The following is a 24,617-nucleotide window of genomic DNA, read 5'->3' on the forward strand; positions in this document are numbered from 1 at the left end:
GCATCAAACTTAGTTAGAAATGAATAACATTTGCTTGAAAATGAGATTAAAACCCTAATATTTCTCTTTGAACTACGTAAAAAGCAATTAAAAAGTGTTTTTACCTCTCATTTTACCATTTCATTTGAACTTGGTTTGTTGGAGCTTTGGAGGTGCCTCTTCCCCCTTGATTTTCACCAGCTGATTTCGGGAGATTCTGTGGACGATTCTCGGCGCCGTCTGGACCAGGTAGGAGCTAAACCCTAGCTCTTTCTTTTCATGGTTTCATTTTCCATTCTGTGCCTGTTTCCCTGTCTTTTCTGAGCACCTGGGGTTTTTCCAGGGCGCCCTGTCATCAACACAGGTTGTCCACTCGAAACCTGCGTTGAATGTCAAGCTGCCTTGAGGCAGCTTGACCTTCAACGCAGGTGGAACACTGTCTACCTGCGTTGGGACTAGAAAACTGATTTTGTGGCACAGTTTTTGATGAAATTTCGCCATTTTCTCATCAAATCCAGGATCTTACTCATTCTCTTGTTTGTTTTGCAGGGACCTTTGAGCAAAATGTCCTTTACATGGCGAGAACAAGAACATGAAGAAGAAGATATGATTGCTCTCCATGACCCTGTCACGGTGAACGCGCTGCGGAACTGTGGCCTGCTGAAGTTTTTCCGTATCTCTAGCATGAGAGCACAGATCTCTTTACTGCAGTATATGCTTGATTCTTGGGATCCCATCAACCAAGTATTCCAGATTAGGGGAAAATCCATCCCCTTGACCATCGTAGACATTTACTTCTTGACTGGGTTGTCAAGGCGGGGTGCCCCCATTTCTTTGTCATGTTCGGCCCGGGGGAATGATTCCATGAGAGATTATGTCCGCCAGTATTGCAGGGAAGGTTCCCAGCCGAGCAGAGATGGCAAGGTTGTTATCCGTGAGATTACTGACAGGTCTCTCTGGTCCATTCTGTATACTATTGGTAGGATGGCCGGTAGCGCATCTCTACATGTTGCCAACAGATCTTATGTGCAGCACGCCTTGGAGTGTCTCCAACCGAAAGTATTCAACTGGTGTGATGCAGTACTTGTTCAGATGAAAAGTCAATTGACCAAGGTAAAGGATGGGAAGCTGAAGAACTTTGGATTTGGTTCTGTTTTGACTGCCTTTGCCTTGGAGAAAATACCACTGATGCAGCCTCAGTATATTGCACTCGACCTGCCTTCTCCTACCGAGCCACGCATGCAGAGATGGGTTGACCACATGTCTAGGCATGCTGGTCAATCTCAGATTACTTTCACTGATACCTTCTTCAGGTGGTTCGAGCGCCAGGAGATGGTCTATTCCAAGTACCCATATGTTGGCATGGATTTCCGAGGTGATCCAGATTTGGTGTTACCGGATGGCGAACAGTGGGGCATTATTGGTAAAATCTTCGACCATATTACTGTTTACTGCTCTTATTTATAATGTCCTTGTGCTTTATTCTATCAAGACTTTAATCAAACTCATGTGTGCATGCAGATGTTGGTCCTGTTCGTCCAGCAGTTCGCCCGAGGGCGCCAGTTGCTGCCCCAGCAGGGGAGACTGCTGGGAGAGTTATTCTCCGCGACCTTGACGTAGCCAAGATCCTTACAGCTGTGCAGGAGCAGGTTGAGAGCCTTACTCTCGGCATTCCCGATGTGAGGATTGATGAGTTACCTTTACAGTTGCAGCGGCATACCACTGGCGTGCCTAGACGATGGACTCGTCTCTTGCGCATGATTGCACAGGCCGTGACGTGCTATCATGAGCATCACTAGACTAGGGTGCCCCCTAGCACTTTTGAGTTTTTGGGTCATATGACCAATTTTTGTCTTGGTTACAGAACATTATGTATGAACGATAAACAGCTTACATATATATATTTTGATTTTCGAGTTTTATTCTGGTTGAGTTATATGATCCATATGTACAACATTGATGATGTGTCTCTTTTTATAAATGTCGCAAATGTCTATCCAACACATAGTTTGCTAATGAGTCGGTTAATGTGTTTAAGTTTCTGGAAATATGCTGGTATTGAATTGAATCAAATTGTCTTTCCAAAATCTTAACCCTTAGGAACATGCGATAAATAGCTGGATTGCGAACGATATATATACCATTGAGTTGCAGTATTACGAGTTGTGAGTCTAGCCTGACAATTAGTCGGTGTATACCATGGGTGATGGCATCAGAGAGTAGTTCTAACTACGCGCTATACTCAGCGATGTTATTTGTTGATTGCCCAATACATACACCTCTGAAACTTACTAACTCGCCGCTTGGATCAAAAATGGCCCAGGCTGCGGAGGATAGGTTCCGCGAACTACGACTCGCTCCGTCGGCATATCCAACACATGTCTCCAGAAGGTTTGACATCTGCAATAAATGAAAAAGGGTGGATCACTCGACCAAAACAAACACTTTAGCGAAAACAAAATACAACAAAAGCATACAGATTACTATTTAAGCATAGTAACGCTTGAGGTACAACCCATTGCGGGGTTGCGCCAGTGGAATTCCGTCATAATCCATTAACTCGTAGGCTCCTTTTGCTAACACTCGTTTAACAATATAGGGGCCCATCCATAAGGAATTAAATTTTCCTGCTCCCAATTTATCGGATTCTTGGTCATAAAGCAAGACCAAGTCACCTTCTGAGAAGACACGGGGTTTGACATTTTTGTTGAACTGCGCCTTGAATCGTTTCTTATGGGCTTCGTTAGCCAAAGAGGCATCACGACGGGTTTCATCCAAATTGATTAATTCCAAGAAACGAGCCTCTTCTTCCGAAGTTCCGGGGAGGAGATCAATTGCGAGTTTAAGAGACGAAATTTCACACTGGATTGGTAAGACTGCCTCCAGGCCATACACCAGTTGAAAAGGTGTGAACCCAGTCGCATTCTTTACCGATGTTCGGTAAGCCCACAAGGCTAAGTACAGGATTAGGTGCCACCTTCTTTTATGAACCCCGATCATCCTTTGCAACATACGCTTCAGGACTTTGTTGATTGCTTCAACTTGTCCGTTGGCTTGCGGATAATACGGGGTAGAGCTGTCGTGAGATAGCCCTAGCTTGGCAGCTAATTCAACCATCATGTGATTGCGAAAATGCGATCCATGATCTGTCACTATAGCCTGTGGTACGCCGAACCTGGCGACTACATGATTGAAAAAGAAAAGGGCAGCTGTTTCACCAGTGTTATCCAATGTAGGCATCGCCTCGGCCCATTTGGTAAAATAGTCAACGGCGACTATAATATACCCATGCCCCTCGGTCGAGGTGGGGTTACATTGCATGAAATCGATGCCCCATTTGGCGAAAGGCCCAACAGCAACTATCGGCTGTAAAGGTGCGGGTGGTCTTCTGGTTTTGCTATCAAAAATTTGACAAGCATGGCAACTTCTGACTGTGATTATGCAATCTTTGAACATGGTTGGCCAGAAGTATCCTGCTCATAAGATTTTTTGTGCTGTTGCATATCCAGATTGATGCCCCCCACACGCGCCTGAATGACACTCATTCAGGGCTTTTTCGGCCTCCTCATGGGTAAGGCACCTCCTCAGGACTGTATCGATACCACGACGGTAAAGCGTATCACCGACGATCATGTAGTCTTTAGCTTGGTATTGTATACGTTTCTGTTCAGAGTGAGAGGTGTTAGGCCTAAAATTTTGGGTTTGGAGATAAATTATGATATCTCCATACCACTCATTGCTTGTAGATATCAGAAACAAATTCTCGTCCACGATTGATTCTTCGGAGGTTTCATCGTTGGACGACGATGGGAGATCGCACAATAATTCTGCGAAAACTAGAGCTTTCTTTGATTTGGATTTTACAAATTCTAGATCAAACTCTTGAAGGATCGCTATCCATTTTGAATATTTGCCCCCAAGCAACTGTCGCGACAGTATATAAGTCATGGGGTTGCAATCTGATAAAATGGTAGTTTTCCGAAAGAGGACATAATGTCGAAACCTTTGAGTCGCTTGAACAGCTGCAAGCGCTAGTTTTTCAACATAAGAATATTTACTTTCTGTATCATTTAAGTTTTTACTTAAATAATATATAGGATGTTCAATTCCATCGACTTCTTGAACTAAAACCATCGCAATGGTCGTATCCGCTGCAGCCAGATACAGGTTAAAATCTCTTTGATAGTCCGGGGCATACATTAATGATGCTTTTACTAGAGAATCTTTCAGAGCATCAAAGGAAGCTTGCGCCACCTGGTCCCAGACGAAAGGTACATCCTTTTTCAAAATACGAGTATAACCTTTAGCAAGTTCTGCGTAATTTGGAATGAACCTCCTCAGAAAGTTTGCTTTCCCTTGGAGTTTCTGAATCTGAAGCAAATTTGAAGGTGGAGGCAAATTAATGATTGCCTGAACCTTGCAAGGATCGAGATGAATCCCATCCTTAGAGACTAAAAAGCCAAGTAAACGACCAGAACCGACGCAAAACACACATTTGTGCGGATTGAGTCTTATCTTGTAGTGTCGGCAACGTAGAAATATCGCTCTTAAATGCTGCGGATGATCAGTCCGCTTTCGCGAATGAGCCGGAAGGTCGTCGAGATATGGTTGAACGATGTTCTTGATGTCATGGAAGGCATGATTCATTGCCCTCTGAAACGTCGCCCCTGCGTTCTTTAAACCAAAGGGTAATTTTCGATAAGCGAATGTGCCCCACGGACAAATAAATGCAGTCTTTGACTGGTCCTGTGGGCGGATATTTATTTGATTATACCCGGAAAATCCATCCATAAATGAAAATATCTCACATCCGGCGCATTCATCAATTATCTGGTCGATGAAGGGTGTAGGGTAGTTGTCCTTCGGACAAGCTTGGTTTACATCCCTATAGTCGACACACACTCTAATCGTCCCTTGTTTCTTCATAACAGGGACAATATTCGATACCCAATCGGTTAGAGGAACTGGGTAGATGAAACCAGCATGGAGAAGCTTTTCAACTTCCGCCTTAATGGCAGCGGCTTTCTTGGGGTGCACCTGCCGAAGCCGTTGTCTTACTGGTTTGACATCAGGATACATTTTAATTTCATGTTCAACAATACTCGAGTCAATGCCTGGCATTTCATCATATGACCAAGCAAAGACATCTCTGAACTCGCGAAAAAGAGCGTTATATATTTCCAGTTCTGAAGGAGAACAACCTTTGCCGACATAAATATTCTCTACAACATTTGTTTTAGTCGAGATATTTATGGCTATAGTCTCTTCAATATTGGATAAGTTTCGCTCGGAATCCACCGTATTTACAGTATTTGATAGGAATTCAAAAACTGAAGGGTGATAAAGGTCATGTTGAGTATCTTCTTCATATTCTGGAAGAAGGGAACGATGGTGGTGATCATTCCATGGTGCCCCCTCAATCAACATTGATTGTAAGATTCCTTCGTCAGTCCCATGCACTTTCGACCAAGGATCTAATGGGGTACCATATTCTCTAGACCTATCTACCCAAACGCTTGACGAGCGTTGATTTGGGTTCGCCTCCCATGCCCGAAACATTGATTGCTACAATATTTCTATAGGGCTTGGGGGAAAAACCATTGCATGATCCATGTCGACATCATCTTCTACGACCTTCGTGGAAGATATCATGTTGCAGGTTGCTACTAATGCTATATTTCCTATATATATAGGAGGTGGAAGCGCGAAAGTTCCCATCATTGTGGGGTCTTTCAGTAGGCCTACTCCGATATCTTGAAGCGAATGGTTGCTCTCATGGATCATGGGAATGCTTCCTGTAACTTGTGAACCATTAGGGAGGAAGTTCTGTTGGTCGACGACCGTAATCCCTCCTTGAAAAGGGAAGGCGATCTTCCTAAAATAAGTCGACACTACAGCTGCCATGGCATATATCCATGGTCTTCCCAGTAGGATGTTATAGTCAAGATTCCCATCGATGACCTCAACATCAATTTCCACTGTTTTTCCTCCTAGTTCAACCTTCAAGTTATTTAGGATGTCGCATGGGGTGTATGTCCTTTCGTCGAATGCTTTTAGTGTCGTCGAAGATCGCGACAAGGTTGGAGATCCGAGAGTTTTCCAGCAACTCATCGACATGATACATGTAGATGCCCCCTCATCAATAATTGTTCGGTGAACAATTTTGTTGAGGGCTTTCACTTGAATAAGGAAAGCTAGTTGAGCTGGTAACTGAGGATCGTATCCTTTGTGGTCAAAGGATACAAGATTGGAATCCTTAGGATCAACCCCACCAATAGCCGATAACAAAGCCTGCCTTTGGGATGGGCAATTTTGTAGTACCTCAAGAGTTGACATAGCAGATGGCGATTGGGCCAAATCTTCCACTATGTTATAATGCTGCGCCGCCCTGGCGCGAGGATTAAATGTCGACTTGTGTACTACTCCCTTTGGCGGTTTTATTGTTAATTCAGGAATGATTGGTGGTACAACTTCTGTCGGAGTTGTCGTCGAACTACTTGGTTGATCTTTACCTTTGTCGTTCGACAGCTGCGGATTCCCGTAATATTTTTCCTTGTCGAAATCAAAGCATCATTCTGCTGTTTTGAAATCGATAACATAAGTACTTGCGACGGGGAAGCATTTCCACTATCAACCAAATTTTGACCTAGGTTGGGAAATGGATCAGTTAACATAGCTGAGGTTTGTGAACTTTTAAAGAACCTCTTCAGCTCAGCTTTGTATGGACAATTCTTTGTCCAGTGATCCTCCTCGTCACATATTTGACATGGATAATTTGGTTTCCCTTTCCCAGGAGGGTTTGAAGAAGTTTTTCCAGGAGATGACTCATCCTGTTTCTTCTTCTTCCCTTTGTTTTGTTTCTTCTTGCTTCCTGGTTGATTGGTTTCTTTGCCTTTATCTGCTGATACGGCATTTACTTCCGAAGCAATAATTTCTTCTTTTGCATCTTGATCCGAATTCTTATGGGCTTTCTTAGACGAAGCCTTTGTCGATTTCACGTTTGCCGTGCCAATCACGCCATCACTGGCATGAGAGTCACTATTGGATTTAGGAGGAGGAGGAATTGAAAATTCCGGTCTAGGGGTGTCAGGTATTTTGTCGTAGAGTGTGCCAGACTGAGTGTATACTAAGTCTAGATATTGTGCACGAGCAATAACTTTCTCCTCCATTACGACTCCCCCCTTTGCCACATCTTCTGTTATAGCAGGAAGTAAAGACTTTATAAACCATTCAGCTAACAGCTGATCGGGAACGTATGTTTTCACCATCCTACGACGACGACGCCACTCATGTATATGATCGGATATATGTGTGGCCGTCGTCTGCTTGAAGTTGGTTAAGATTTCTGTTCCCGTTTCATACCTTATCGGTAATTGAAAATGGGTTAAGAAATTCGTGGCTAGGGAGCTGAAATTGTCGAAAGAGGCTCTAGGTAATTCAATATACCATTTAGCCGCTGGCCCTGTCAATGTCCTCTGAAAAAGGCGAAGCCTTATCGAATCATCGTTCAGGGTGTTCGACGAACACCATAGATGAAAAGTCATCACATGATTCGACGGATCTTCGCCTGGATTTCCATTGAATTTAGGAATGTCCGACGGAATCTTGTGAGGAATCGCTGGCCACCAAGGGGCGTAAGCAATTGGATCGTTCGTTAATCGGTGTAAATCCGGTAATTCTAAAGTTGCCACAAATGGTAACTGTTGATTCAGGTTAGGCGAGGCGTACCCAGGATACGATGGAATCGCCTGAGCGGTAGGCCTTTGCATACCAGCATAATGTAATTGATGTTGGTATGACTGATACGGTTGGTGGACTTGACCACTGTAAAGCGGTTGGTTTTGACCGTTTTGAATATACAGTTGTCCACTGTTCGCAAATATCTGCTGCTCAGAACCTTGGTACACTTGCTGGAATTGTGGTTGTTGGTATTGCACTAGCCACGGTTGTGAAGCCATGTTCTGCTGCGCTATACTAACCGTAGGACCAAGATGTGGGGTAATTGTACCCGTTTGGACCTGTGTCGCCCCACCAGTTGGCGATTGTGGTTGTGTCACAGGGTCAAGGGGCTGTTGCATTACAACCTAAGAAATCGGAGGTTGACATACAACAGGAATCGTTTGAACTTGTGACACTGTTACAATAGCTGGCGTTGTAGGGATGTTCGACACAGGTACACATTGTTGCATAGAATACACGACTCTTGGCTGTTGGGTCAGCATAGGTACCCAACCACTTGCATAACTCCAGTATAACCTGAATACTGTTGAGAACTGCCATATGGATATCCTCCCGGAGGGGGTAATGAAAGGGCATACTGCCCCCCATACGGTAGCAATCCGGAACTCAAGGGGATTGTTTGCCCTTGGGGACTGGATGGCCCAAATTGACCTCCAAAGGGATCAATCTGTCTAGTTTCAACATAAGAGTTACCGGGTATTATCCCGGAGGAACAAACTGGAACAGACCACACTGTCGAAATAGTCCTTGGGTGGACTCCTTCTAGCGGTTGCGAGCTAGTTGGGACAGATGGTACACCGGCAAACATCGTCGGAGTGACAGCAGGGAGTTCCGCTGTCGCTGTGTCTTTTGACACAGTCCTAGATGTCGATGGTTGCTCAGACATTTTGAGTCTATCCAATAAATTGCCTAACGATTCTACAGGAACTTCCACTGGTGATGGACTAACTTCTGATGTAGAAGGAAAAAGAGTGACCCCTACTCCAAAATGGGTTGGAGTACTTGCTTGTGGATCCTCTACAATTTCCTCTATCGCAATCAAACCAGGTGGAAGAGGAAGACCGTCAGGTCCGTAAAATATTTTTGGTGCCGAAGAAGGGGTTGTTTCGACAGCGACAGTTGTTTGAGGAACAAGACTCTCTGGACCGGTTACAGATGGAACTGGTTCAGTAACACAAGTATTTGTTCTCAGACTAGGATCAGTATTACTGTCCCTCTGTGGCTGTTGAACTTCTTCAATAGAGGCAGGGTTTCCAGAAATGTTTGGAGTAACCGGAATCTCAGATGTTGTCGGAACACTTGTTCTAACTTTGATAGGAGATTTCGAACCGGTTAAGCGAGTTCGCTTTGTTCGTACTGTTTTCGATTCTGGAGACAAAGACGGTTGACTCGCAAGCCTCTGCGAACGACGGGGTTTCAATTGACTTTCTTCCATGATTGCGGATTACTCGATCAACTAAAATACAAAGGGGAAAGTGTGTTTCCGAATTGAATGAATTTTATTAGACGCTTTAGACACAACTTGCTTTTTCACTTTTAAAGAGTCGAGAAAAAGCTAAAGATGACTCTAGTCTCCTTCGATGTTTTAACGAGCCCGAAGTGACAAATGCTCGGATGGACTTTTTCTGTTATAGAGTCTGAAAAAGGCCAAAAGGAACTGCTCTGGAGTTCTAGGCAGAGGGTGTGCCAAACTTTTCGCAAAACCGCAGAATACTTTTTAAGGTACGGGCGGTCGATCTTCGTGAATGCTGTGTTCACTGCATTGCGATCAGTAGGGCGGCCGACACAACTTCCTAAGGATAAAGGATATATGCCTATAGGGGTCTCCTAATATATACGCGACGGTACGTGGGAGCACAATCCGTACTAGCGCTATCGTCCCTCAGGAGGAATCACCCACCTTCCACGAGATCGACAGTCACTAGGCTTAACGACGCCGGAACATGTCTCTAGCCTAGACCTCTATGTTGTGCGTTATGTTGCAAAGCGTTGTTAGGTTCATTCAGTTTATTTTAAGTTGATCTTCTTAGAAGTTTGTCTTTCAGGATCACCACGAGATGTATGGTACAATTCCTAAATGCAGTCTAAGATGATAAGCAAGCTTTATTATCTTTTCAACTTTGAAAATCCTAGCTACTAAGGGAAAAGAAAGACACTATCTTTTCTCAAAGAGCAATCAGCACACTCTAATGCACTCTTCCTAAATCCAACATGCAAACTATCAAATGCAAAATGCACAATGCAGGTGTTTGTTTTCCACTTTCTTAGTATTGATGCCTACAAAGAAAGCTTTTTGTACAACTTTGAATTTGATTTTAAATGATCAATACAAACAAGTTCACTTTTTCGAAAACAACAAGGGTAGAAGAGATTACAATCACTTTGCGACTTTCGAAATGAATACTTGTTTCGACACTTAAAAGAGACAAACTCAAACCAATAAGCAAAAGCAAATGTATAATCAATCTGCAAACAACCAATGAACTCTCTCCTAAGATCACAGTCAATCAGATCTGAATCAAGGGCTACAGGATGATTATTTCACTCATGCAAAGGAAAACTGTAAATGACGTAAAAAAACACAAAAACATTCACAGTCTTTTTGTACAAAAGGAGGCAGAATCTAAGCAAAGAAAAGGAGTTATCAGACTGGTACCTATGCTGGTTAAAGGCTGCAAAAAACAGAGATCAAAACAGGGCAACAGACAGCAGAGAACCCCAGCTGCACAAGGCCAAACTGGTTCAGCGCAACCTCAACACTGAGGACTTGACATTCAGCGCAGGTAGCCTTCACGGGACCTGCGTTGAAATGCAGACTGCCTTCACAGCAGTTGCACTGAAGGAGAAACTCTCGTTTCTCTTGGGTTCTGGGTCACAAATTGCTCAAAAATCAATAGTTTCAGGCCAAATCAGAAACACAAGCAAGGTATAATCAAAGGGATGCTTTGAGAGGGTACTAAAGACTATCACAAAAGATCATCAAATCATTTGTGAGTCCATTGTTCAGATCATAGACAAAATCCAGTGAAGGATCAAGGCAGCAACAGTCTACTTTGCAGAAGCAGTTCGATTGTTACTGTTAAGTCTATGAAGCAAACAATGATGTAAACACAAATAAAATGACTAAAAAAAATATCCCCAGTGGAGTCGCCAATTTGTTGTGGGGAAAAATGCCTATGCAGGACGATCCTATCCACCTAAGGTGTGACAGTACCTTAGCAACAAACAGATACAGCTATTCTGGTTTCTTCCTTTATGAAATTTGAAAGAGGAGAGATCGATAGACTTACCGTTGTCTTCCGTTTGTCCCTCGATCTAGATCCTCTTCTCTTTGGGTGTTCACAGCTACTTGCCTCCTCGCTTGCTCAAGAGAACAGCTACTTGATTCCCACGAGATCACAAGAGAACAGCTACCTGTGACAAGAGAACAACTACTTGCGACAAGAGAAGAACACAACACAAAGGCAGATATTCATATTCACAAATGATTCAGGATCAGAAGTAAATCAAATACACTAATGCAATCATACAAATACACCAGTATATAGGAGAAAACCAAGATAGCTTTATTGATTGATAACAAGGTTCAGGAAGAGATACAACCTAGAGGGCTCCAATCCAGCATCTCCTTCCCAGCAGAATGGAATTCCTTCTTCAGCTCCCTTCAAAGCATTAAGCACCCAATGTTTCCAGTCTCAAACCAACAACAATTCTTTGCAATAACAAAATTCCAGCCCCTAGATCTCATGGAGGAGAGATCTATATATAGTTATTTTGGAGAGAGGATGAGTCAGCTTGAGATCTGACTAGTGTCCTCTCCCTCTCTCAGTTCTTGATTCCACTTGGAGGTTCTTGCTTCCACTTGGAGATTTGGAACCTCTTACTCATCACCAGTCGAATTCCCTGAGGCAAGTGTCATTTTGGAAGCTTCCTGAGCATTGACACATTGAGGAATGAGCCTGCCACTTGTCCAAACTCGCTCAGCGCAGGTAGCTAGTGTTGGAGTTGACATTCAACGCAGGTAGCCAGTGTAGCAGTTGACATTCAACGCAGATGCTAAGTGGAGCAGTTGACATGATCCTGAATTGACTTGTTTTTGAGTGGTTTCAGGTGGAGAACTTCTGTGAATTGCTGTGGTTAGTTAGCCTTGTTCCTCTAGGGGTAGGAACAACATGTTTAGGGACTTTGGATCCCTTAGATTATGGACATTTCATGCTCAATGCTGTAAGGCACAAAAATGTCTATAACACATGCATTGATGACTGGACCCTAGCTAGAATGATGTGTATATGGTTTCATACCTTGTGTTATATGTCTATATGTAGTTGTTATGGATGCATGGTCTTGGTTATAGTTATGCATGAAATGTAGGTCAAAAATGCCTTGTGAAGTCACGGTCTGCAATTTAGGTTATCATGATGCTATTAGTTGTTATGATGCTAATGTGTTGTTTGAGATACAACAAGAGATGCAGATCATCATGATGATACTGCAACATTAAAATTTGGGATAAGAGTAGGTCGTCATACAAGTTTGGATGTTGGGCATGCAAGTAAGTAAGTTAAGGATTGTTGTATGCATAATGTTTATATACATTAGGTTATGTACATGTCTTTTGATGTTATGGTTACATACATGATAGATGATAGTTGGTTAGTATAGTCATATGCACATGTGTCAAGTAGTCAAGAATGATAGTAACATGTGGTTGTATGCATTGCTATTGTTGTTTTACGTTAGATAACTTGATGATTATGCTATATGTTGTCGATATATGTTAGCAAATTGATGATTAGGGTTATTACATTAATATCTTGATGTTATATGTATTTTGTTAACCTAAATTGTCTTATGTAGATGGTTATGGTTACGATATTTAGGTATGAGTCAACTTATTTATGACACGGTGTTGTACTATTCTAGACTAATCATACATATGTGATTTCTAAGCATGAATGAAAAATGTTTATAAGTTTATGATGTGAACATGCTAGTTAATGACTATTATGGATATCATGATATTATTTATGTTTGGGTTGATATGTTGTGAAGTTATATCATGCTAACTAGATTGATTATGCAGACAAGATATCCCCCCCCCCCCCCCCCCCCCCCCGAGATACATTAAGGTATGAAATTGCTTATGAAGTTATGTCGTATACCTTGTGCTTGACTGTTTTAGTATGATGTCTATTTGTTGTTTGAGTGTTTGGTGTCTATTATGTCATCTAGTTGATTTATTTAACATTGTGTGTTTGCAAGTTGGTTGAATGTTTGATGAATTGCATAACATGATTATGTGTTCCAATGATCTTGCTTTAAGATGACTGTACTACCACATATGTGTTGAGAGAGTTGATATGTACTTGAATGTAGTTAACAATTGTAGCATTATGTCTAATGACTACGAGTTGACTATGGATTATCACATGACTATTAGTCTTGGTAAGGGTTTATTTCAAATTGATAAATATGATTGTCTTGATATTTGGAACATGTGGTTGATATGTGTGAGCAGTTGCAAGGTAACATGTTTGGTATTAGTATGACATGTAATAGTTGATGTGTTTATATAACTAAAAGTTGGGTGATGTGATAGCACATAATAAGACTCAATTGTAGCAAAGTAAAAAGGTAAAAGAAAGGAATTGGACAAGAATTCATTTGGCTATGTTTGAAAACCCTAATTCCAAATGAACGAGTGATTTGCATATAGGAAGTCTCCTTAACCCTTGTTTGTCTGAAATTATGTGGATATGTGTTATGTTCATGGACATGTGCTTGGCAGGTATATCAACTAATCTCTAGCTATAGGTAGATCTGTTGAGGGGATTGGAGTCCCTTGAGAGATGGTGTGGACGTGTTCAGTTGCAAGCAACCTGCTTGGCACAACAAGATAAGGTAATTGGTGTATTGTCATGTTTATTTATTCACTGACAGTTATGGGTTTATGGCAATATGATGCAAGGCATTTCATGGCAAAGAGACTACCATGGGATATTGAAGACGACTCAAGTTGAGATTTCCTTGGAAGCATTAGGAACCAAGGGGATTGAGTATGTGTCTATTATTAGTCTTATGATTTTGTTCTCTTCATGATTTTTTTTGCTTGATTGTGGTTTTTTATGTCTGGTGTAAGGCCTTTCCACTTTGGTTGTGGTGTTGTATTGTTTTTATTAATTTTCATGATTTTATTCTTATTTATTTCATGGGTTTCCTTTTATGTTTTGAGTCTTGGGAATTGTTTGGGAAAGAGGGAAGTTAATGGAGCTCGGGGAGAGCTGTGTGGTACTTGAAAGGTAATGTAAGATTAAGATGAAGCTTTGTGCATAAGTAAGTGTAGAAAAAGGTAATACTATGACATTCGATTAGACTGGTTTGGTCCATTGGTGTAAATGGACAGTGGCATGATAGTCATGAGAAAGATAACAAGAAAGGTGAAGTAAATGAATATGAGGCATCAGATGCTTTGGTTATGTTGGGAACTGTTGTTCTCAATGTTGCACATATGTTGCATAAATAAAGGGCATTATCTTAACCTTGACCTTATGATATTTGGTAATTATATTGTAATCATGATTGTGTTGATGTTTATATATGTATACATGTATGTACATACATATGCCACATCTGACAGCATCATCACGGATCATGATTGTTCAATGCTAATATTTATATGTATGTATGTATGTATGTCAATGTCTAACAGGGTCGTTAGGAATCATTCTTGTGGAGGAATGATTGCTTACACAGGTGAATTACGTGAATATGTTTCGGGTCTTATGAGGAACCAAGTGGGAATAGTAGCCTGACAGATCTATGAGGTTAGTATCATGTGGTTATGAGTTGATATTATGTGATTATGTTATGTCTATGTATGGATAGGTTATACCAAGGGATACAACAACGAAATGAAAGAAGTGTTGTCTGCGACATGATGGGACAAGCATGGATATGACACTGGAAGCAAGGTTTCTTGGTAAAGGCAGTGTGGTTTTGGATGTGTGGTACTATTGTTGTGCATATGTTGTATATGTTTTACATGTTTCATATGCGATGTTGTGCACATGCGGTGTTGTGTATATAGTGTGCCTACATGTTGTTTATGAAATGTTACGTATAGGATGGTACAGATATTGTTGTGTGAATATTTCATACGCAATGATGGGTGTAGATGGTTCTGTGTACAAGTTGTATATGCAATGATGTGTATAGATGATGTTATGTACGTGTTGGATATGCAATGCAATGTACCTATGGTATTTCATTCATGTTGTAAAGGTGTTGCTAGGTACATATGGTGTTGTGTGTATGATTGTACAAGTGGTGTTGTGTGCATGATTGTACAAGTGGTATTGTGTGCATGTAGTGTTGTGTACATTTTGTAGAAGTGGAATTGTGTGCAGGTAGTGTTGTATACATGAAATGCATGTGGCATTGTGTACATGTAGTGTCATGTACATGTCGTGCATGTGGTACTATGTACATGTGGTATTGTGTACACATTGTACAAGTGGTGTAGTGTACATGTGGCATTGTGTACACGTTGTGTAGGTGGCGTCATGTACATGTGATGTTATTCACCCGTTATGTAGGTGGTACAGTGTACATGTGGTACTATGTACATGTTGTACATATGGTACTAGTGTACGTTTGGTATTATGTGCATGTCGTACATGATGTGTTTAGGGCCTGCAGTAATATGTATGTGCATTGTGTAGTCATGGTATCATGACGTGTGTATTCCTTGTGTTTTACTTTGTGTAGTACATGTATTTTGTTGTGTTGTACACCAGGTGTAGGTACATGTATTGTGTGGCATTGTACATTAGGTATAGACGTATGAGTTATGTTTTATATCGGGTGTATTTTTATCCATTTTTGGTGTCACATGTTGTGCGCAGATACATGTCTTATGATGTACATTGTGTACGTATACATTTTGTGTTGTACACAGGGTGCAGGCATATGTATTGTGTTTTGTTGTACACTCGGTGTAGGTGCATGTGTTGTATGCCAGGTGTAGATGCACGTATTGCATGGTGTGGTATGTCGTATGTGGTTGTATGTGTGAGATGTACACTATGTGTGTGTGCACATGATTTAGGAGAAGGTATTTATTTTTTTTTGGGTACGGCAACTAATCCGGAGTGCGTATGAAATAAGGACTAAGGTGGAAGCCAAGAATTGATTAAAGAATAAGTATCAATATTTTATTTCAATTTTATTATGCATGTGATGTATGATTCTGGTCTATGATGGTTACATGTGATCTATGATTCTGGTTTATGATGGTTACATGTGACTTACGATTTTGATCTATGATGGTTGTATATTGAGCTAACCTAATGTGATATTTTTATACATGCTGATTTGGTAAAAGATGCTAGTTTTACTTCTTGTGACAGGAAGTAAACAAGATTGAAAGTGTACCTTATTGACAAGCTACAAATGAGGTATGATTTGAAGTTATTTCAATTTATTTGGAATCTAATGGAAATTATGTGCTTGGTACAGGAATGCATGAACATGCTCTTTTGGGTGATTGAAATTGATTGCAAGAATTAGCAGTAGTAGTGAAACAAAATTGTAGCATGCAGCAGTATGTTCGTAGAGAACTTCAAGAGCATGGTCATTGTGGGACACTGGTACACAATAGTGTCCACTAATATCCATGAACATGCTATTACTAGTATGATGGTTTTTAAGGTAGGGATATGCCTTGGTTTTTGTATCTCCCAATGCGAGGAACCCTTGCCAAGGGATGGACTGCCCAATATGGGGGTACCAATGGAACTTGGAAGGTGAGTGACTGCATGAAAGGGGATGACCAGATTGCCTGAGGGACTATATAGCAAAGAAGGGAAGGTCAGATGGATTTGTTTTGGTCATTAGCATTGTCGAATGGAATCAGATGCACATTAGTAGTGTGCCCTTGAACAGTGAGTTGAAAACTGTTCACTGAGAGGAAAAGTGGCGTTGGATTGTAGCATTAGACATTGGATGGAGATTGGAGTTTGCAGTGGATTTTGGACTCCTTGGGAAGGAGTTGAATCCTGGTATTACTTTGAGGGTGGAGATGTGATCCTTTGGATTGCCTTGTTGCAGATGTAGGCATCATATCCTTTTATTTGTTGGTTGAGAAAATGTGCATATGTGTATATGTGTGTATTATTGTAAATATTGTATCAAGATGGATTTATAAAGCTCCATAGACAGTATGGTTATTATTGTTTGAAGCAAATGTTCATAATCATATGTGGTTATTATTGTAAATACAGTAATGATTTGTGTTATAAAGCTCTAGTAAACGGTATGTTTGTCATGTTTCAGCAATGGTCATTGTAAATACTGCAATGATCTGTGTTATAAAGCTCCATGGGAAGTATGTTTTGTTTTCAGCTGACTTGTGGTTATAGGTGTTGTTGAACATTGAGGATGGTGTTCCCCCAAGGGGGAGGGTTTTGTAATAGCCTTGGCTAAAAATTGATGTAAAAACATATAAGGCCACATTTGATGGGACATGTATTCCAAGCTAAATGGTGGGGGAATCATCCTAGTGGGTGTTGATTCAGCTTATTATGGCTAAGGAAATTGGCAAAGGAAATGGTTAAGGCTTTGGAAAGGCAAAGTGGCATTTTTTGCACATTTATTTATGAAAATAAAGGAAATTAGGAGAAAAGGAAGGTGAAAGGTCACAGGTTGCATGTGAGGGGGAAATGAAGGAAAATAATGGAAAATGAAGAAAATAGAAGCCTCATTAATAAAAATGTTTTTAAGGATTAGTTGGCAAGCACTTAGCCTATGTAAGCTCTTTGCTCAAACTTGGTCAGTTCAATTTTGGAGCTCTCTCATTATTCTCTATCTCATACTCTTGAAGACTTAGAGTTTTCTTGGAGCACTCTTGGAGGGAGATCAAGAAGGCAAAGGAAGAGCAGGAAAGCACAAGAAGGCATTGGGATCAGCAGCTACATCAGATTTCTTACAAGAACCAACTTCCATGTATGTTTACTTCACTAGTTTTGGCATGCGTGGCATATGCATGTGATTTATTGGTCGTGATCTGTCATTGGAATGGAGGATGGCTCAGATTGAAAGTGGATTGTCTAGCCTTTCCATTTCCTAGATAGGCATGGTGATTGTGGGTTTATTTTCATTGTTGTGTTTTTTGTTGGCTCTCATGTTTCCTTAGCTTGGGTTGAGTTATTAGTTCCTAGAAGCCCTGGTTGGAAGAACACTATGGAAGCCCTATAACATCTTGGGTTGGGTTACTAGTCCTAGAAGCCTTGGTTGGACAAATGCTTTGGAATCCCTTGGTGGGTTGAGTTACTAGTCCTGGAAGCCCTGGTTGGACAAACGCTATGGAATCCCTATATAAGTTGTGGATTGTGTTACTAGTCCTAGAAGCCTTAGTTGGAACAAACGCTCTGGAAGCCTTGGAAGGCTAGGATGGAGATTAATCTAATGATGGTTTTGTGATGTCCAACTGTGAGGTGTAATTACTGTTTTATGGGTTGAGGTGGATGGCCTCTGGAAGCCCTAGATGAGTTTTGATTGATGTGTTTTATGAGATCCCACATTCATGCTTGGAATATGGCACAGTGTTGACTGTCTGAAGTGAGATTTGTCTCAGCCATTCTACAGTTGGCTAGAATGTGGAAGTCCCATCCCAAGTTGGATTTTACATCATCAATAAGAGGTTATTTCTTCTTGTATTTATATGAGAATTATACTAGATTATATGAGGTTTATATGGCAGTGAGTTCATTAGTATGTTTGTCTATATTATGCTAGTTATGTATATGCTTTATGATAGCAGCTATGTATGGCTCTCATCATGTTTTTACTTGTAATTGAATGATAAACGTATCTATGAACTAATGGATGGAATGGAAGTTAGTGTGTTGAGGCATCATTGCCTAATGGAAAATCTCAGATGAGTATGAGACCCCTAAGCTCAGAACTTTTATTTACACCTTTACATATTCATGATATGTTTAACGAAATGCCTGTCGTGGCTAGTAGGGCTCCATCAAAGGTCTTAAACAATTATTTGCTTTAGTACTATCATTTCCATGTTATTTTATTGTTCTAAAGAGATGCTTCAATTTTGGGCATTGACTTGGGCTCTCGGCCTGAAAAAGTGGTTCAAACCTTGGTGACACTAGCATAGAACTGATTAAATGAGTCTCTGGACATTGGAAGGCAAGCCTGTGAGAGCGACTTTGGGTTTCTGGACACTGTGATTCTTATAGCATGATAGCGACTGAGGCTTAAGTTGTCCAAAAGCTTCGTGGGACCCAAGGGCGAGTTGTCTAAAGTGTTGGATTGGTTCTTGAGGGTCCTAAAGATGATGTTGAATGTCTCTATTGTGTGTTTCCATCAGCTCCACTTCCTTAATGTGACTTAGAAGGTCGAATCATATCATAGTGGCCTCTCAACGCATGTTTACCTCGGCTAGCTGGTAGCTTGGGTAGATGTGGGAGGAGGGTGTTACAACCGCAAAAAATTATTCAATGGGAAAAATATCTTCTAGATTCCTAGCTTCCTCTCCTGTAGTGACATTGAAAAATTATACGAACCTACATTTAGCATCCCAGGATTGAAAACTTCTTAAAATTCATACTCCTAAAATAATATAAACCACATGCATATGCGCCCTCCTAGTATTAGATTGTTAACTAAATAATAGATGATTTGTGTACAACTTAAACTTGTTTCCTAAAAGGTAGTGCCAATACTTTATGCAGAGCATGTACCACTATGAGCTCTTCCCTCTTTGTAGTTGTATAATTCTACTCAACTATGGACACCTTTCTACTAGCAAAAGCAATTGAATGGTGGAGGTCACCCTTTCTTGGATGTGCTAGAATCACTCCCAAGGCTATGGAGGAGGCGTCTTCATGTACATGAAACTACTTTGTCCAAATTCCATACTCCCCTTCGCTGTATCTAATGGTTTTTGAAAAATTTTAGTCTGTTTTAATTGCACATACTTATGTAACAGCCTCCCCATAGGTGTTGTAACACATGCATATCCTTTAATAAAAAATATTGTACTACCTAGTGTTGCCCAATATTGCACGTAATTTTCGAATAGATCATTGGATAGAAGTGGAGGTAGGAAAGTCTAATATTGCTACAATCTTGGTAGGGTCCACTAAAATTCCTTTCTTACAAACAATATGTCCCAACAAAATACCAAAGGGAGAGACAAAAAATTAATTTCTTTAAATTGAAGGAAATTTGCAGTCGCCTACATCAATCTAGCATTAGGTGCAATACCTCTGTATGTTTCTTCAAAAAAATGAAAATAGTCCAATCATCCATGTACACTTCCAAAATCTTGTGTATGAACTCCTTAAATGTTGCTACAATAATCTTGGAGAAAAAATCTAGGTGCATTCTTTAACCCTAATGGCATTATTGTGTACTAAAAAAACCCCACTCTGTAGCAAACGTAGTATTATGTCTATCCTCTTTGGATATTTTTAACTAATGGTACCCTAAAATCCCATCAATGAATGAATAAGCTTCTTAGCCTCCAACATTTTATAAAACCTCATTTGAAAAAGGGGTGGGGAAAGGATCATGATCACATGAATTAATAAGCTTCCTCTGGTATATACAGATTATATTTTCCCATGTCTTTTTATTCTCAACCACTTTGGGACTAATGCACTCTGATTCTTCCACTGGTTCCATTATTCCTAACTCCAACATTTTTCCTAACTCCTACTTCACCTTCTGCTTGTAAATTGGGTCCAGCCATAATATCTTTGCTTAACAAGTTTAGCATTTGGTTATAATGGGATTTTAATATCTCCCAATTCTCATAATATCTTCTTCATTTTTGCAAAAGTGTTGGGGAATAGGTCTTGGTATTCTGTCATCAAATCAACCACATTTTCCATTGTCTCATCATCCGAATAATCTCCTATAATTTCCAATTTTTTATTATGCACGGTGCTAATATTCACTTTCTTTGTTTTGATAGGCTTAGAATAATCTTTGTTTTCAATCTAGGTCTTGATATTACACACTCTCCTTTTGTTTCTGGAATTTACATCTTTCTTGGGTCTTCATCATCATCAACTCCTTCTGCAATATTATAGCACTCCATAAATTCTTTTACATTTTGTAATTGTTTATGTGTTGGACATGGCAGCACTGACATATATGTAGTATGAAATTCTGGTACAAAAAAAATCCCTTAAAAACCTTCAAGGCATTGTCAAGTGCATCATCCTCAGTTGCAAAGAAAAAATTGGATTTAAAATTTTGTTTCATGTCTTCCTGCTCTAATATTCCTCTACGCACTTCTATTTCAGCACGCCAATTCTTAGGAATAACATCTAAAGTATGCACAAACCTTTGCAACCACTGCTCCTATGGTATCCTTGTTTTTATCCAGGAAGCAACACAACTCTTCAAATGGATCGTTGAAAAATCCAAACTTGTGTATTTCACTCCCTAAACTTTTGATTTTGAACCAAAGAGACTACAAAGTAAATTATCCCACTTCTGCCATGTTTCTATGTTACTCTTGTGTGCAATCCACCATTGCACTGGAGTTTCTCTCAAAGAAACATCCAAAGCTAATATTAAATGATTGGGTATTTGTAGTTCAAATGCCTGTAAAGAAGATAAAATGTTATGAAACCAACTCACAAAAAGATAGAAAATATAGATGAACGCCTTACAAATAAGCCTCTTCGAGGGGGCAACCTCATTTACATTACACAAATGAACAATTATTAGATGATACAAATAACAAGACCTCCTTTCTATATATAGGAGTCTAAGGGGTAATATAATCAGAGCCGACATAACAATAATAATGTAAGGGAACAATAATAAAAATAGTGGGCTTCTATGGGGCACACTAATAACAATATGGGGACTACATGGGAAAAACAATATAATAAGGGGGTTGTATTAATAACAATAAGGGGTTACACTAGTAGTATAGGGATCTAACATGCCCCTCTCCTTCAAAAAGTGTTGTCTTCAATGCTTGAGTAGTTCTTGATGCTTCTATATAAAATTCTTGTCCTCCCATGTGGAATCTTCAACAGGTAAGTTCTTCCACTTGATGAGATACTCTAAAATTGATCAATTTCATAGTTGTCGGGTTCTTGTTTATGTGATTGCTCCAGCCTCCAATATGATTTTTCCTTCCTTGTCAAGTTCTGGAAATATTGTTTGAACTGGAATCTTCTGCAAATTTTGAATGAGTGGCTACACTTCTTCATCCTTCTTCCATTCATCCCTTGCTTCATTTATCGAATTTGGTTGGATAATAGAAATAGCACAAAACAATGCTTCCACATCCTCATCCTTTCTCTAGAGTGCATCTGAAACAACATTTTGCTTCCCTTTTTTGTAGATGATTTCAAAGTCATAACCCAACATATCTGTGACACATTTTTTGTGTTCTTCTAAATATAATCTTTGTTCTAAAAAGTATTTAAGACTATCATGATCCATTTTTACTTTGAAGTGTCTTCCCATTAGGTAAGGTCGCCATTTCTTAAGTGCATGTGGTATTGCCAACATTTCCTTCTCATAAATAGCTTTCCTAAGATGTAGTTGTAAAAATACCCAATCACCTACATCAAAACTTATTTCACTGCGATGTTGGTCTGCCCATTGTTTCATTTGATTCTGCACCAAAGTGGCATTATCCTTTAAAAGTTGGAGAACTTGTTGTTGATGTTGGATGTGATCTTTCACTGCTTGAATATTTTTCTTCTTGATATGTCCTTCTATCTTGAGAGTTTGAGAAGTCGTAATTTCTTCCAATGCATTACAAGATATGGTTGGATTCATTTCTTGATGCTTGATGTGATCTTTCACTTCTTGAACATTTTTCTTCTTGATATGTCCTTCTATCTTCATAGTTTGAGGAGTGGTAATTCTGGCCAATGCATTACAATATATGGTTGGATTCATTTCTTCTTTCTCGATGTGATATTTCACTTCTTGAACCCTTTTTTCTTCTTGATATGCAATCTATCTTGCGAGTTTGAGGAGTGGTAATTCTTGCTAATGCTTTACAAGATATGGTCAGATTCATTTCTTCTTTCTCTGGGGTTGGTTCTTGATGTATATCCTCTTCTTTTGATGTTTCTTGATCTTTTTCTTCCTCCTCTTCATAATCTATGTAAAATAATTTCTTCTCATCACAATTGTAACAAAGCCCTTTTTCTCTTTTTTCTTCCAATTGTTGTTGTGTAAACCTTGTAGGTTGTGGAATGCTAGGAGAAAAAACACTTCCATAATTATAGTTGTGAGTGGTGGAATTCCATGTTTCCATAATTTCACTTTCAATTTTTCCTGCTAACCTGAATGCCTTCTCCAATGAATCAGGTTCCCAAAAATGAACCTCATGTTGAATGTTATCCTTTAAAGTCCCTACGAAGACATCAATCCTTTGCTTCTCTAGAATATCATTTACCCTTATATTACATTTTTGAAAGTCCTCAATGTGCTCTACCATTTAACCCTTTTGTTTGAGATTTATCAATTGGCTAAAGAAGGTGTTACTCTTTGTATCCTCATAATATGCTATCATTTCTGCTGTGAGAATTGACCAAGTGACAAGTGCTTTGCGAGAAAAAAGCCCTTTATGCCATAAAAATTGATTTGGTTCTAAATATAAAGATGCAATATGTACCTTTTGTAATAGTTGAACATCATGTAGATCAAAACATTGCTCCATATGTAGTATCCAATTTACCGGATCCTTGCCATCAAACTTCCTCATATCACCTTTTCTTGATTTTAGGAGCTTGATTGTGAAACGACTGTAACTTAGTAATTTCAAATCTCCAAGTTTTGAAATTTCATCCTACTGTAGCCCTTAGAGTCTTCTTTCTAACCCCGCAAGTCTTATCGGAATTTGATTCTCCAAGGAAGTGTTATGCCCAATATCCTAAGATGGCCTGATTATATAATGTTTCAGTAGAGTGAACTTGTACAACGTGCCATGTGTCATTGTTTTGACCTTTGTTGAGTCACAAAATGGATACGTGTTTACTATTAATCTCATCATCCTTTTTCTTTATTCTTATCTTTTCTATATCTTAATGCATTAATCTATTGAGGAATTATGGTAAGAAATGAAGGAATTATTTTCAGTTACGATTTAGCTACCTTTTACCCTTCTTTATGCATGAAAACAACAAAAGGGACAATTATTGTTCCCTAACGAAGGAACAGTAAAACCAATAAGCAAAGGAAGGAATGCGGCGGTTGTGGACAAGGCTAAAGGCAAATCAGAAGGATCAACGCAAGAAAGGAAAGGATGTCTGAAGTTAGAAATTAGTTGTGAATCCCTCAGGATCGAGAGATCCTAGGGGATTGCATTTACCATTTATATTTTACCCTTTCTGGTTATAAAATGAGACGATCGTAAGAAGAAGGGGAAAAATTTCTGTTATTATTGAAATAGTAATTTTAACTACAAACCCTCACTATTGAGAGAACACACTTATATTGTAATGTTACTTACACTCGATGATTAATACATAATTGAAGTTGTTTTTCCCTCGCATCATCTGAAGTAGCTTAGCAGTGTTCTCTGGTGGCTAAGGGACCGGCCTCTAGTGGATTTAACTACTTTCTTGTGTTATATTCTGATTTTTCTAAAGTTTGGTTGGTTTAATAATTTCATGTTTTTGTGAGTCTACTTTATTTGTTGTTCGTTACTTTCTTGGACTAAGATAGTGTATGCTCTATTTATAAGTTACAGCGCTGTCAATTAATTCCAGTTATGCTTATTATAGAGAATATTATCTAGATAGTGGATTGCATTGATGTAATCATCTATAAAGAGTTTGATTATTGCTATTGGACTCTCAGATTGATATCGTTGTTGTTTGAATTGTTTACTA

Source organism: Pinus tabuliformis, chromosome 7 (assembly GCF_031772625.1).
Source record: "Pinus tabuliformis cultivar Carrire ecotype Pingquan chromosome 7, CPIR1, whole genome shotgun sequence".
Classification (NCBI taxonomy): Eukaryota; Viridiplantae; Streptophyta; class Pinopsida; order Pinales; family Pinaceae; genus Pinus; species Pinus tabuliformis.